Source organism: Kogia breviceps, chromosome 7 (genome assembly GCF_026419965.1).
Source record: "Kogia breviceps isolate mKogBre1 chromosome 7, mKogBre1 haplotype 1, whole genome shotgun sequence".
Lineage (NCBI taxonomy): Eukaryota > Metazoa > Chordata > Mammalia > Artiodactyla > Physeteridae > Kogia > Kogia breviceps.
In genome coordinates this window covers 74,986,365-75,003,624 of record NC_081316.1, presented here as the reverse complement: position 1 = coordinate 75,003,624, position 17,260 = coordinate 74,986,365, and positions in this window count along the sequence as shown.

The following is a 17,260-nucleotide window of genomic DNA, read 5'->3' as shown; positions in this document are numbered from 1 at the left end:
GGTCTGGGATGGGCTATTTCTTTCTTTTTTTTTTTTTTTAAGGTTTTCTTTTTTTTTTAATTGAATGGAAGATTCTTTAAATTCTATCGTGCTTTACAATTTTCAAAAGTTTCACACACATCATTTCATATAATCCCATAAAAACCCTTTTTTTCCCCTACCCTTATCTTGTTCCTCCCCGCTTCCCTCTCCCCACTGGTAACCGCTAGCTTGTTCTCTATATCTGCGAGTCTGCTGCTTTTTTGTTATATTTACTAGTTTGTTGTATTTTTAAGATTCCACGTAAGTGATATCATACAGTATTTGTCTTTCTCTGTCTGACTTATTTCACATAGCATAATGCCCTCCAAGTCTGTCCAAATATCATTCCTTTTTATGGCTAAGTAGTATTCCATTGTGTGTGTGTGTGTGTGTGTGTGTGTGTGTGTGTGTGTGTGTGTTGCATCTTCCTTATCCATTCATCTGTTGATGGACACCTAGTTTGCTGTCATACGTTGGCAATTGTAAATAATACTGCCATGAACATTGGGATGCATGGTGGGATGGGCTCTTTCATATCAGTTTTTGGATTTAGTTCTTACTAGAGCCCAATTGGGAAAGTATTACTCTCCTCCCTGTGTTAAAAATGAGGATGACATGGAAGCTGAGAGGGGAAATAACTGCCCAGGTCCCAGAGCTGGTATGTGAAGGAGTCAGAATTCAGACCAGATCTGTCTACTTTGAATTACTTTTATTTCAATGGAAAAGGAGGAATTTTTCTTCAGGGTATGTGTTTGGGTTTCTAAGTAACACACAGAGAAACCTCCAGCGGTCACTTGATCTAAAACTTCTCTGATCACTTTGCAGCGGAAAAGCCTTCTGAGGGAGATGAGGAAGACACAAAAGTCTTATTACTCCCCATAGGAACAGGGGGAAACTGAGGTACCAAGCAGTCTGGTGGTGGTTTTAGTTCTGTTGTTTTGTATTTTTGCTTCTTGAGCACCTTCTACAAGCCAGGCTTCTCACTTGGTCCTCACAGCATCCTTTTGAGGTAGTTATTATTATCTCCACTTCACAGATGAGAGAAAGGGTAGATGGAGAGGTTATGTCTCCAAAGTGATGTAACCTGGTAAATTTTAGAGCTAGGCTCTGAACCCAGGTTTGCTGATTGGAAAGGTCTTGCTCTTTTCACCACACAATCTTATCAATTTGGGGGTTGGAGTTTCAGACTTAGAAAGAATTAGGATTTTTCTTTCTGGGATTCATGGTAAATGAAGTGAGAAAACAGAGGGGTTTAAGCAAATGCCTCAGAAGCCTACACTGACTTCTGAGTTGGCATGAGTTTGGGAAGGAAGACGTAGACACACCAAGCTGGGATGGACCAGAGAGACACGTCTGGTCCAATATTGATGCTCAGGCACAGAAAAGGAGCACGACCCAATAGGCCATTGCAGGGATGTAGAAAGAACATGAGATTGGGGACCAAATCCTGCTCTACCACTTACTACTGGGCACACCTGGGCAAGTGATTTAATCAGAGCTTTGGTCTTCCTGCACAAAATGGGGATAAGCAGGGCCCGGTGAAAATTAGAAAGAAGACAAGAAAAGTGAGCTGGCCATAGGTATACAGCAGGCCCGAGCTTTCCCAGGCTACACAACTCTAAAGGGTGAGGAAGACCAACATCTCCTGCCTGGGAGTCATTCTTGGAGGCTCTTCTGAGGCATATGGGGGACACTGGAGGCAGGAACCTTCCCCTTCCTCAGTCACTGCTGAAAGACTGGATTCTCACTCGTAGGGCTCACCGGCCCCAGAGGTCACTGACAGTGGGGCCTTGGGTGGTCTGGACTTTTGGGCAAAGAGCTTGCAGAGTCTGGAAATCCAGCCCAGCGTTTCCTCAGTCTGTAGCCCCAGGAGACTCGAGTAACAAAGATACTGCAATCCTGCTAGTGGCTGCTTCCTTGTTGCTGAGCAACCAAATATTTGATATTAAGTTCCTGTTGATGAAGCTAATTGCGAAGGTTAATTGTCCTCTGAGATGAAAAAAACGCTCCAGGAATGTATTTAGGAGTTGGTCTCTGTACTTCGGAGAGAACGTGAGTTTTTGAGAAAGCCTGTTTTTCAGATGGTGATGGCATCAGTACTTGGTTCTTCCTGCTTTGTTCATCCTGTAGAGTGGAAGTTTTCAAACTCAGCAAAGGAACTATTCAAGGGGACTCTTGCCTGGAACCTCAATATATGGAGGAGATCATGGGTAGCTTAACCTGGAGGCCGTGGGATAGATTTCAGAGCCCCACCCACCGTGGCCACGCCCACCATAGTCACGCCCACACACAGCCCCTCCTCTCCTCCATCCCTCCACCCAGTGTCTCACCTGGTGTGCTAGTTGCTGGTTTATCATTTGCTTCTCCATCATTACACTTTACCTCCTTGAGAGGTAAAGCTGTGCTCAATCTCCCTCTGTGTCCTGAGTGTCCAGCATAGAGCCTGATGCAGGACAAGTGAACAGCCAATGCATGTCTAATAAATGATACCTTATCTGTCATAACCAGGCTGGGTCAGGTGAATGTAACTAAAATACTTGATTCAAAGATCATATCATAGAGTTCCAACATCATTCCAGTTGCTGGATTATGGGTCCCTGGGAAAGCAGGTCAGGGACATGAGACAAGCGGGGATAGTGGGTTTCCATCTCACCTCCATCACCTTTCCATCTCAACTCTGGTACTTACTGGTTATGGGCAGATGGCTTCACCCTTCTGGAGCCTCAGTTTTCTCATCTTTATGATGAGATGATAAAGTCTAGTTCACCTCTGAGGGCTGTTCTAAAAACTGGTGTTGACTATGTAAAGTCTGTGGCATGGTGTCTGGCACAGGTCAGGGGCTCAGTGAATGGTAGTTGGTTTTGTTGTTGTTTGGTTGGTTTTCGTAGGTGTTGTTTTTCAACAAGAGGCTGAAGTGATCACTGTGGGACAGCCTGCCTCAGGCAGAAAAGCAAACTGATTCAATTCATGAGAGTTCCAAGGAAAGGCACAGCACCAAAGCTGGGGGCAGGAGGCAGTGGACAAAAAGGAGTGGGGTACAGCTCTCCAAACCATCTCCAGCAGCATCTTTTCCATTTCATGAGTGAGGATTTAAGAGGGGTTTCCTTCCAAGAAGATGCTGGTCCTGTCATTTGAGGGGTTGTGAGTGGTGCTGGTGTGATGATGTGGTGACCTATTACTGGTTCTGACTCAGGGTCACCTGTGGGGACCACTAGGCAGCTGGCAGCATCACAGAGCTGAGGGGCTTCCCAGGATCTGGGTGGGGCTCAGATCCTGACACCTGGGCTCCTGAGGGCGTTGTTCCTTCAGAAGTGACATCCATTCAAGTCTGCAACATCTTCACTCTCCTTCATTCAGCACCTACTTAGGGAGCCCCCATCATGTGCCAAGATGAAGCCCCCTAGAAGACCTGAGTCCTATTTTAAGGAGCTCATAATCTAATGCAGGGGTTGGCAATCTTTTAAAATAAAGGGCCAGCTAGTACAGTCATCCCCGGTATCTGCAGGGAATTGGTTCCAGAATACCCCACTCCCCATCCCGTGGGTACCAAAATCCACAGATGCTCAAGTCCCGTATATAAAATGGTATAGTATTTGCATATAACCTGAGCACATTCTCCACGTACTTTAAGTCATCTCTAGATCACTTATAATACCTAATACAATGTAAATGCTATGTAAATAGCTGCTGGTACGCAGCAAATTCAAGGTTTGCTTTTTGGAACTTTCTGGAACTTTTCCCCCTAATACTGTATTTTTGACCTGTGGTTACTTGAATCCACGGATGCAGAACCCACAGATACAGGGGGCTGACTGCAAATATATTTAGCTTTGTGGACCATATGGTGTCTGTTGCAATTACTCAACTCTGCCATTGTAGCGTGAAAACAGCTACAGACAATATGGAGACTGATAGGCATGACTGTGTTCCAATAAAACTTTCCCTTAAAAACCCAGTTTGGCTCAAGGACTATAGTTTGCTAACCCCTCAGAGAAAGACAAAGTGGTAAATAGATTGTTACAATAAGTATCATCGTGCAGATGTTACACGATATGTCAGGGGCCCCGATGAGAGAAAAATACTTCTTGTTTAAGAAACTTCCTGAAGAAATCAGCTGGGTGTCTTTGGGAAAGTCGCCCTCTACATCTTAGTTTCTCCAGTGGGATATTGATATTACAGAGATCACAGGATAAATGTGAGGACTTATGCACATAACATACTGTCTGGGTCATAGTGATATCTATAAACCAACTTGATAAATGTTAGCAATAATAATAGCTATTGTTTTTGAGGGCCTTTTATATGTGCTAGCCACACTTTCATGCACTTCACATATATTATCTCATTTAAATCTCATAACTACACTCTCGGAGATCTATAATCATTCCTTCTATTTTATACATAAGAAAACTAAGAAATAAAGAGTTAAATAGGGCTTCCCTGGTGGCGCAGTGGTTGAGAATCTGCCTGCCGATGCAGGGGACACGGGTTCGTGCCCCGGTCCGGGAAGATCCCACATGCCGCGGAGCAGCTGGGCCCGTGAGCCATGGCCGCTGAGCCTGCGCGTCCGGAGCCTGTGCTTCGCAATGGGAGAGGCCACAACAGTGGGAGGCCCGCATATCACCAAAAAAAAAAAAAAAAAAAAGAGTTAAATAATTTACCTAGTAAGAGCAGAGCCAGGATTCAAAGGCAGGGTCCAGAGCCAGAACTCTAAGCATTATACCCACATTTACCACTGATGTTATATATTTGGCCCCAGTCAAGCCAGGAAGGACAGTTGCTGGTCAGTAGGCTTGTTTCTGTGGACAGCAGGTAATGGGCTCCATTGTTCCCCTCTGGCAGCAAAGCCTGAATGTCTGGGTGTGGCAGGAGATGAGTGATGCCCACACCCTGTGAGCATGACACCCAAGGGGTAATTCCAGCTATGTGTGTCTCAAGGACTCAAGGGCACAGGTCTGGGTTGTTGTCTTCCAACCCTCTGCACTTTGCAGTAAAGTGTGCTTCTTGTTGTATCAAGCTTCACTCCTCCCCTTCCTTTCTCCCCTTATCTCTAATCACCAGCTACCTCCTAAAAACAAAGAAAAAATATATAGGGTCCTGTAAGGTGGGTGATGATATCCTTACTCACCAGTTTGGAGCCATCTCTTTAGAGTTAAATTTTCATGCTGCGCTCACAATGGGGGCAAATGGACCAACTCTGTCAAGAAACAGAGCCATAAGCACTGTGGGCTAAGGATGCCTTCGTCGGCTTCTGACTGTTTGCCTCCCAAGGATCGGACGGTCTGCCTTGTGATCTGTGCTTTGAAGAGCTAATTGTATGTTTTAACTAAGCTGCTTCCAAAACCAAGTTACACAAAGTACAATTCCTGGAAGTCTGACACAGCTTGTCAGAGTAGCAAGGCAGAGCTCGTCTTACTGGAAATCTCCCTTGGTCTTTGGAAGGGTTTCAGTGTAGCAACAGTTAGGTGCCCTCACCCCCTGCACCACGAGCTTGATCACCAGGCCACGTGAAACCATCAACCCGCTCGGCAGGTGTCCCTCTTCTCGCTCCGGGCCCATAATCTGTGAGGGTTTCTGTTGATGAACTTTATCAGACATCTGGTTCTTACTTCAGGGCCATCTCACCTAAAATTGCCCACTCTTTCCCCTTAAATAAGACATCTCTATGGGTTAGTGTAATCAGCCCATGCGGTTTCGTGCATTTGGTATTTTCTAATTTGGGGGGAGATGCTTGGATCCTTGGATCCTTAAAAGATCTTAACACAGTCAAGCAAATTGTAGCTGGACTTAAATAAAATTATTTACTAGCATGGGCCAGATCAAAGACAGATTTTATCTGGCTCAAGGTCGAAATTCAGAGCGCCAGACTCCAGGGAAGAGGCCCGTGTTCAAGGACTGGTGTCTGTGGCTAGCTCGTAATGATAATAACAATAATGATAACAATAATAGATACCACTGATTGAGCTCCTGTGGATCGAAAGCCTCTTATGCAGCGCTTGTCAGCATCACCTTTCTCTTGTTGCAGCTGCTATTGCAGTGGCCAGTTCTGTGTAGGATTTGATCCATTTCCCACAGGTCCAATCTGACAGTTTCTCACCTCAGATATGTGCACGTGTCACTTGCTTCCTATCCTGGGACTTTGCTGTTGATGCCGCTGTGAAACCTCATTCTGCACTCATGCGAGTGCAAGGGAGTTAGTGTCCCGTAAGATGGAATGTTGACCAATGGGAGGTAGATGACACTGAAGACGTTCTTCCTTCTGTCTCTCCCCTGATAGATGGTCCTGAGACACAGCTGGCATGGCTCAAGAGCTCTCAGAGATGCCACTGCGATTAAGCATTATTGGATTGCTTCTATTAGTTATAGCCAGAGTCTGGTGGCTACAGTGTGCTCAGGCTGGAGGATTTCTTAGCATGTGTGGCAGGGAGATGGTCCCCAGAGCAGGCTCTCTTTAGGACAAGAGGTTCCCTTCGAGTGTTGAAGGCATCAGTTTTAGTAGTGAAGATGAGCTGGATTGGGTTAAGCTGGAATCAGGTAGAGGTAAATTTGCTTCAATACCAAAAAGGCTCAGACCTACATTCTGGACTTTCTGAGGATATTGGCTATTTACTGCCATAAATGTGGAGTAGATCGAATGCTACCTTTTTGCTCTGGAGCGCACCTCCTTTTGCTAGTCCTGGGGTTGGGCTGCGTAGCTACTCGAAAACTTTCTGGACCAAGGGCTAATGGAATATCAGGTCTGGGGGGTATGTTTGGATGATTTTACGTGAGCACTTGAGCCAAAGCTCCCACACAGCCTCTGAAACCCCAGACAAAATAAAATCAGGGCAGACCTCAGGTGTGATAGCATCCATCTCCGCCATGACTTTGATGCTGAGCTAGGAATTCAGTAATTCCCCATTCATGTTTGGAGGAGATGTACATGCTAACACATGGAGGACAATCAGGAGATGATCTAATCTAGGGGTTTTTCTGCCCATGCTGACTGCAGGTCCCTCTTCTGCTGGCTTTAACTAGCAATGATTTTACCCAGTAGTCAAAAACGTGGTGTGGCAGAGACAATGCTAGTGTGAGAACACAGGAATATTATATTCCACAATTTCCCTTGCAGTTGTATGTGGCCTCAGATTAGGTTCTAGCTAATGGGAATGTAGGTAGATATATGCTACTTTCAGTCCTGCCCATAAAACTCTATATGCACTCATCCCCTCTTTTCCTCTTTTCCCCTCCACCTAGCTGGAAACCAAAGACCCCAGATGGCTGGAGCCCATGTTGAAAGGAGCTTTGAGGTGGAGGCACCCCAGGGAGGCACCAGGGGGAGGAACCTGCCTCAGGCCAGGCTGTGTTAAGCCACTGAGATCTGAGATTGCTCATTACTGGAGCTTAGCTCAGTAACACTAACAAAGCAAGGAGACAATGCCCTGCCAGCCCTCCTGTCCCCAAATCTCCACAAGATGGTTGGAGAGCATCTCCAGTTGTCTCCTCGGCTGGTACCCCATGGCTCACCAGTTTTTGTCACACTGGATCACGATGGAGGTAAAGGAAGGTTTTACTGATGGGCAGGTGGGTTTCAGAAGAGCAGCCTCCTGTGGGAGGAGCAGAGTTTGTAACTTACTGTGATCGTTTATTTCCCTGTGCATACAGGGGCGGGACCTCAGAGAAGCAGCCTGCAAAACTCCAGGCCTCTCTCTTGGTTCCATCCAGTGTCCTTTCAAGTCCATTGAGTTTTGTCCTCATCCTTGGTTCCTCTCAAGATGAGGTTTCACCCTTCAAATCCCTTAGGTTTTGTAAACTGGAGTGCTTTCGGCTTTCTTTAGGCTGATAGGGTGTGGATTCTGCTGTCTCTGGGAGGGATGTCTCAGGGTGCCATCACCTCCTTCCATCTTCCACAAGGGGTTCATCTGAGAAGCAAATGCACCTCTCCATGGGGACTGTTGCTTTTTCTCAGAGACAACCCAGCACAGCCTTGTTTGAGAAAAGGACATTTTTCTTTGTGGGAAGTTTTGACCTCCTTGCTTTACCAGTGATTCTTGTCATTAATATGTGGGGCATTTAACTCTTGTCTGGGCCTGGGTTAGCTCACAAAGGCTATTAATAGCTGACTTTTTGCTACTCAGAGGAAGTGACAGCCCCTCCTTTTGGGGAGGATGATTCCCAAGTTACTCAACTCTGTTAGGAGATTCCCAAGTTATTTCCATACTCCTCCCAAAATTATATGTACACACACACACACACACACACCCCTAGAAGGTGGATAAATCTATTCCCGAGCACAACACACCAGGCACATTCCCACCTCAGAGCCTTTGCCCTTGCTGCTTCCTCTGCCTAGAACACTCTTCCCCAGATATCTGCCTGGCTTGCTCCTTTCTTCCCTTCAGGCTTGTTGCTCAGATGTCATCTTCTCAGGGAGGTATTCCTTGACTATCCTATAAAATTGCGTACCCCACCTCCCGGCATCTTCTCTCATTTCCCTGCTTTATATAACTTTGCAGCGCTTATCACCTTCCGACATGCTATCAATTTTATTTATTTGTTAGTATATTGCCTGTTTCCCTTAAACAACATATAAGTTCCAAGAAAATAGGGCTTTCATCTGTGTTGTTTCACACTCTATCCTCTGCATCTCAAACAATGCCTAAATATGGCAGATGCTTGATGGATACTTGTTTCTGTTTTTTTTTAAAAAAATTAATTAATTAATTTTTGGCTGCATTGGGTCTTCACTGCTGTGCACAGGCTTCTCACTGTGGTGGCTTCTCTTGATGCGGAGCACGGGCTCTAGGCGTGCGGGCTTCAGTAGTTGTGGCACGTGGGTTCTAGAGCACAGGCTCGCTAATTGTGGCGCACGGGCTTAGTTGCTCCGCGGCATGTGGGATCTTCCTGGACCAGGGCTCAAACCCATGTCCCCTGCATTGGCAGGCGGATTCTTAACTACTGCACCACTAGGGAAGCCCCTGGATGCTTGTTGAATGAATTAATGATCCCCTTTTACAGATAAAGAAGCAAAGTCTCAGAGGGGGTGGTGAGATTCAGAGCTAGCAAGTGTCAAGAAAGATTTTAAACCCAGGAATTTCCACTTCAAAGCATGTTTATTTTCTGCTCTGACATCAGATTTCAGGCATGTGCAATGTGGCTCTGGAGCTGTTATATGAAACATGCAACCACGAGAAGAATATTTGCTGTCCCACATCAGGCATCAACAAGCTGACTGCTCCAGGGGCCGTGCATGCTTCTGTCTGCAGTGCTTCTGTTCTACCCACGGAGACATTTACCTTGTCATCTGTGGTCTTCTAAATTGCTTCACTTTTCTGTGGATCAAACACCTTGAGCTCCCTATCTGCAAATATTGCATCTGAGGTTTTCAAACCATGCTGAAATCCTGTCATGCTTGACGGGACTCTGGTCGGGTGTTCCATGACCCCGTCGGCAGCCTCACAATTTTCATCAGCATGCTGTCTGTGCCTTCCTTTCCCGGGCGGTTTGCCTTGGAGGAAGTGACCTGTGATTAACTGCTCACGTTTTGCTGATCGGGGTTGGAACTGCCACATTCACCTCACTTCGGACCATAATGTTTTCCGTGGAAGGGATCAAGTGTTGCCTTAAATCAGTGGGGTCTTTAAATAATGCTGATACCTGCATCCAACCCCCAGAGATTCTGATTCAGTTGGTCTGTGCAGCCAAGGCAGGGAATGCTGCTTAGGTTGTGGCTGTAGAGCATCTTTCTGAGAGGAGAGGTAAAGAATACAATGTGACTGAAAGCAGAAGCATTTCCAAAAAGTCACATTTCATCCTCCAATTCTTACTTCCTCATGTGACAGCCTACTAGGAACTGGACACCTTGGCCTCCTTAATTTCATTGCAGAATTCTGATATATCTGTTTTCCTAGATGGCTTTCTTACTACAAACAGTGGCAGCACTGGTGAATATGAGGTTCTCTCCTTTGACCGCATGAGCCTCAGTGTTCTCATCAGTAAAATAGGCATCATAATAATAGCACTGACATTATAGGTTCAAGACTTAAATGAACTAATGTATATAAGTTAGTAGTTAAGTGTCTGGCACACAGGCATGTATGGGGCAGCTACCATTGTTGTTATTAAGCATCTTACTTATAAAATGCCTTATCCAAAGTCCGTTGTTACAGTAATTGGTATCAGCTCCGACATAACCTTTCAATTAGATCTTGCATGACTCTTCAAGGGCCTTTGCCATGTCTCTGGCACACTCCAAAGGTGTACAAAGAAAGTCTCATCCCATGTCTCTTTAAAACTGAACAACATTATCACAAATTTTGGGTTCACTGCAGAGAATTTCCTGCTTGGGCACCATCCAGTCTCACTTGCTTCTGGACCAGCTTTCTGGGCCTGGTACCATAGTGGTATCTATTCCAGGGGTGGCTGTGATCACATCCGCCACACTCAGGACCCCCAGCCAGTTCTGTGGCCCAGCTTTGTGCCCTAAACTCTGGAGCATGGCTCTACTGGTTCAAGGCTTAGTTTTCTCCTCTCCTTGCTGCAGGCCCAGAAGTGGCTGTGGACAGATGCCACCCGGCCAGTGGAAGTGACCATGGGGTAGGGCAGCAGGAAAGTGAGTGGAGGGGGCCAGCATTGGAAGGTCCTGTGTGTGGAGAGCCCAGGGAGTGCGGGCTGGTACAGCCAAACTAGTTTGTCCAATCACACATACAAGGATCTCCTGGAACTGGACTCGGGAAATTAGCTGTGGGAACCTGGGATTCTGGACCCAGACCAGGGTGCAGCATCCATATCTGCCCATGGCCTGCAGTGGGTGAAACAAGGGCGCCCACCTCAGGGTGAAACCACAACCAAAGTAAGGCAGATAGTGCAATAGTTGTTCCCATCTGGAGAGAATGACCGAGTGACCCATGTCTGTGGGCTAGACAGACTAGGTGATCCAGGTACCACTTCAGCCTCCTGAAACTGTCGGCTGGGAGTAGGGCAGACTGAATATTGGGTAGGCCAAAAAGTTTGTTGGGGATTTTCCATAACTTCTTATGGAAAAATCCTAAGGAACTTTTGGGCCAACCCAGTATTGAACAAGAGTAGCCATGTAGTGTGATAAGTTTCATGCCAGGAACAAATAGATGGCTGTGGGCATAAGTCACAGGAGACCCAACCTCGTATGGGACTCCAGTGGAAGCCACTTCCTTCCTCTGGGGCTGAAGGCTGCCAGGCCACAACTGTTTGCTTCATCACCACCCCGTTCTGCACATGAGGGAAGCGAGGACACCATGCTTGTCTTGAGCCAGGCCTCGTGGGGCTGTCCTGGCCCAGCACCCCTGAGAGGAGGGATTGGGTCATTTTGTTTACCACTGTGTCTCTAGCGCACAGGAAATTATGTGGCCTTAGCAGATACTTTATAATTTTTTGTTGAGTAAATGGATGAATGCATGAACTAATGAATGAATCTCACCGTAGCACAATGATGGGAAATCCAAGCAGGTGGTGCCCAGAAGTCCACATGGCAGGTAGCTGGCAGGTAGCAGGGCACAGTGTTGTAAGTAAGGCAAGCCAAGACACCAGCCACTCAAAATTACTGGGATGGGAGTTTGCATCAGGGACCAAGATGGGCACAGAGAGTGGACGTAATGAGTCTCATGAGAATCATGGCCCAGGACATGGGCAGGTTTGGGTCTGTGGTTGGGGAATCAGTGGGCCCAGCAGCTGGGAACGGCTGCCAGTGGAGGCAGGGCTGACACAGTAAGGAAAAGACATATGATCCATTCAAGAGAGAGCCAGCTAGCGAGTAAATTGTTCTGGAAGTGTAATATTTCTGAGGTGGATGCAGAATCCACAGACTTTAACTGTAGATCATGTCATGTTTTCAAATACCTTTCTCTGTGTCGACAATTTCACTTATTCTGCAGATTGTGCCTGATTCAAGAGCCATAATTCCTGCCGATAAGACTGGAGCCATGTCATTTGGGTTCCCAAGTTGGGTTTGTGGATTGCAGCTAAACAGCCTCTCTTCATTTAGGGGAGCTGCGATTTGAAGATGCACCGTCAGTGCGGCCATGGTGACAGATGAGAAACCCCAGGTCTGGCAGGGTCTCCCCGAAGCAGAGCTGACTATGCACCTGGCAGGCCCTGTCCATCCTTAATGATGTTATCATCTCATGTGTGGCCTGGGACTGGTGGGTGCCGGAGGCAGCTCGTGTGCTGAGAGCGCAGAGAGAGTCCAAGATTGGAGGGTCATGTCTAGTACCAAGGATAGCTGCCTCCAAGGCTCCCCAAGCCATAGTTTACAAGGATCAGCAAAGCGCCGGGACCCTCAGATGCCATGAAACCCAGGCTGACCTCCCAGGGCCCTTGGGTATCTGCGTGAGGCAAGGCACCTGCAGGTATAGGGAGCCTGGTTGAGTCAGGCTTCATGAGGTCTCAAGAGGAGACATGCACAGACAAGCTGCAGTGATGGGGGTTATTACAGGTGTACAGGGGAGTGTGGTGTAGCTCAGATATCTCCTCAGCTGACATACACATTCCCTGTGTCTGGAGTTTCTGGGATTGGACCAAGATGCCAGATTCCTAGAGAACCTGCAGTTCAGTATCTAGGGCTGAGGATCTGTTTTTTTGGTGATAGGATGTTGAATGGGACTTCATCTGTTTTCTTGGAATTGGAAGTAAAACCCCAAATTGAAATCAATAGGTGCCATGTGTTCCCATGTTTCTAGACGGGACCACCTGGTGCCTCCCTGTGAGCGTACCATTCACACACTACTGGGCTACAAAAGCAGGAGGTAAGTGGTCTTTGAGGCTGTGAAGGGTTAACACAGGGGCAGAGGGCTGCAGCTTCCCTTTTCCCTTGTCTGGGGGGTGGCCGGGGACAAGGGGTGGTCTATACGCTCCCCCCAGCCAAGTAAATGGGACTCCGAAGAAGTGGTAGGGTCCTAGATAAAGGGCGACTGCCATCTCACCCCGAGCATTTAGTTCTTCCTGAAATGGCAAGTCTCAGCATGTCACAGAGACACTGGTTAACTCAGTAGGGTAAAGGATGGGGTGTATGAGCTCAAAGTTATGGTTAAAATTTTATGAAGATCATTAGCTTTGTATGAGCAAACCACAGCTGTTATTGGTGTATTTTGATGAGTAATACATATACACACACACACACAAATACACACACTTTTTTCTTTATTTTTTAAAGTAAATTTATTTATTTATTTACTTATGGCTGCGTTGGGTCTTCGTTGCTGCACGCAGGCTTTTTCTAGCTGTGGCGAGCGGGGGCTGCTCTTCGTTGCGGTGCGCAGGCTTCTCACTGTGGTGGCTTCTCTTGCTGCGGAGCACGGGCTCTTAGGCGCGCGGACTTCAGTAGTTGCGGCACACAGCCTCAGTAGTTGTGGCGCATGGGTTTAGTTGCTCCGCGGCATGTGGGGTCTTCCCGGACCAGAGATCGAACCCGTGTCCCCTGCATTGTCAGGAGGATTCTTAACCACTGCACCACCAGGGAAGCCCCCATACTTTTTGTCTTTAGATGATTAACCCCTGAGGCAGAACCTGTATTTTATTCTCCCCGCGCAACCCCCTTAGCCTGCTTGTGCTGAATGCTTAGAAACAATGTCTCAAAGAGACTAAGCAAACCAGCTCTAACTGACCTTCCAGTGGCTCAAAGTGACAGAGGTTCCTGTGCTCTGTTGCAAAGCAGGAGAGCATCCATCTTCATCCTGTGCTGAGCAGTGTTAGCAGCCAACCTCAAGAGAGCCCGCGGTGGAATAGAAACCTCTGGCCTCATTTCAAGGCTCCCCTGTTCCATCTCAGCCATCCTTCCACAGGGCGTGCACCTGCGCTTCCAGGACAGCTGAACCGGGGGACACTTTTGACTGGCAGACACCAGGCTGTCCTCAGAATGGCCCCGTGGCCTGCCGACTAAGGCTTGCTTTCTCTGTTTTTAAATTTTTATTGAGTTATAATTTACATACCATACGATTCACTGGCTTTACTTGCACAATTCAATGATTTTCGGTATATTTACAGAGTTGTGTAACTATCACCACAGGCAAAGGTTTGGCCGTGTGGCATGTGGGATCTTAGTTCCCTGACCAGGGATGGTACCTGGGCCCCCTGCAGTGGAAGTGTGGCGTCTTAACCTCTGGACCCCCAGGGAAGTCCCAGGCTTTCTTACTGAATCTTAGGTGCTGGGATTCCTCTTCCCTTAGGATTAGTTTTCTGCCAGGAATCTCCTCAGTATTTCATGTAAACAGCCTTTTGTGTGCCTGGCCCCCCAATCCAATAGATGGAACCTTAGGAATAATAGCAGTTAATGTATACTGACTACTTACTACATTCGAGGTACTGTGTTAAGCACTTTACATACTTTAATTGCTTGAATTCTCAAAATAACCTTGTTAGTCAAGATTCTCTTGATTGCAAGTCACAGAAACTCCAACTAAAACCAGCTTAAACATTACAGGCAATGTATTGACTTACGTAACTGAAAACTCCAATAACAAGCACATGCCAAAATTAAACAAACAAAGCAGTGACATGGTACCTCTGGATGGATCTTGGATACTTTTTATTTTCCTTTTTCAGTTGTAAAATTTGTATTTGTTTATACTAGACATTGATTATTTTATAATCAGAGAAACTTCATTTAAAAGGGTCTTATATAGTATTCTCCTGCATTGTTTTGTATATTATAATCAACTAGGACTCTTGTTTTCTGGACTATCGTCTCCTCAAGGGCAGAGACTTCTTCTTACGTGTCATTGTAGCCTTTTCCTTACCTTTTAAATTTGTGCTCAGGGATATGTGTAAAGTGGATTGAACTCACGTGTCTCATAGGGAAGTTTTTTGCAGTTTCAATTCTTCCAGAAGGCAGATGATAATAAGAAAGTAGTTTACACTTGATCCAATACATGATTTCTCAGGACAAACCATGTAACTTCAAATGGAGGTAATAATCCCAGGTTATTGTGAAGCTCAAATGAGTTAGAGCCCCGTGTGAGCTATAAAACTGTGCACCTGGCAGTTGGTAGTGACTTGGGTTTATGGAGCCTTCTCCTTCCAAAGCCTCTATCCAAGGTGAGTCATGTCTATTTCTAAATTTTCTAAGAACCATCATTATCTCTTGATGAAAAGAAATGGTGGGAGAGAGAGAGAAGCTGAGAACATCAATTTAGGACACATTATTAATCCCCTGCTGTGAGCACACCCCCACACCCACATATCCTGCTGTCAGATTGTCAGATTCTCCTGACATCTCATTCTGGAGAGCTTGAAGGGCCATCAAGCTCAGGTTTAAGACTGAGTTCAGGATCTTGCTTCCCAAATGGGTCCTCATGATGTGTTCTCATCACAGGGAGTGGCGCCTCTTCTACCCTCAACTCCTCTCTTCCTCAGGCTCCATATTCAAACCACTGCTGTTATCTGTCTACTTTACCTGTTCCACGCCTCTGGAATTTCTTCTTCTATCCATCTTCAATGCCATGACCCTGGTCCAAGCTACAATCATCCCTGCCTCCTCCTTGATCTACCTGGGGAAGGGTTTGCCTTCCTTTAATCAAACACAACTCTGATAATGTCACCTCCCTGCTTAAAACTTTTCAGTGGCTTCCCCCACCCTGAGGATAAAGGCTCCATCCTTAACAAAGCTTATGAAGGCCCTCATGGTAGGGTACCACCTACTCCACCCTCATATTTTGCCTTTCATTCTTTCTGCCTCTCCTGCATGAGCTGTCTACAGGCCCCCTTGCCTACCTCTCCATGTACTCGTCCCCAGGATGGAAGGACATGCCTCTATCTTCCAGTTAATGCTTCTCAGCACAGCTCAGCTCAGATGTCACTTCCTCAGCATCCGTCTCTCATTTCGCTGACTAGTTTCATCTGCCCTTTATAGTGTCAGAATTCTATGTGTCTCCTTCTTAGTACTTACTACAGTTCCATTTTACATTATTTGTTTAATTATGTGATTAATAGGTCTTTTCAACTCATCTGTAAGCTCTGTGAGGGGAGTGACTGTGTCTCTTTTCATTCACTGTTGTGTCCCCAGCACACAGCACCCAGCAGACGATTGATACATAGGTGTTGAATAAATACATGCATGCATGTCAGGTACTGTGCCAGGAGCAAGGGATACAAAGACAGATCAAGTGAGGCTGCTGCCCTCAAGGTTCTCATAGTCTAGTAGGAGGGACAGAGCAGGTAGATTGATGATTTCAAGGGATCTGTGGAGACCCTCCAAAGAATTGTTTGATGGGGATAAAATGCATATAGAAAGGAATATAAACAGGCCCAGTCACACCAATGTCAAAAAAAATAACTTGTATACACACACACACAGAGCATATCATAGCTATATGAAAAATAACAACACCGCTCCTGGAGTCTAAGACCTAGATATGAATCTGAACTTTTTCTCTTTCACTTAATAGCTCTGAGACCTTGTGCAAGTTATTGATGCCATCTGAACCTCTTCTTTTTTCCTCATCTGTAAACTGGGTGCTTAATATTGACCTCATGGGCTACTCTGAGACTTAACTAGATATATGTCAAAGTGTGTAGACTGTAAATGCACATCGTGAATATTTGATTGTTGAATTTCTTTTACTTCTGATCACATTGAACCCTGATGATCGACCATCCCACCTAAGACAATTTTTCAGATGGTGAGTGCCCCGCAGGAGACACCTGGCCTTCTGCCCTTTTGCTCTGTGCCTGTACAGAGGGATCTAGGAAAGATAGCCAGCTGAGTACGTGCCTCTGCAAACACTCACGACCCCTGGAGAGGAGGTGAAGGTCTTTTTGAGTTTGCCCATTCGGTGGGGTCTGGACGCTCTGTTCTTGTTCATTTTCCCCAGTTTGGCCAATCTACCCGAGTTTGAAGCAGAGGAAAGAAGTTTCTTCCCCGCCTCTGCCCTTGTCCTTCCTGGTGGTTTTCCTTGAACCATTAATCACGAAGCTACATTCTGAGCCTCCCTGACCGTGGTTCCCACGTGTGGGCACTAGGCCGCCAGGGCCACAGGTCCCTTCCCCTCGGCCCGCCTTTCCCCAGGGCCCCACCTGCCTATGTTGCTATTAACATGGAAGGACAGATGCGGGCCTGTATTTCAGAGTCATCTGGCAGATCTGATTAATTTTGGAAATGAACAACGTGAAGGTTCATCACAAACTTTCAGGTACGAGCAGCCATAAACAGAACCAGAGCATGGAGCACTATTTATTTATTAAAACAGTAAATTGAAGGGAAATGGGCTATTTATTTTGCACAATGTCTTCC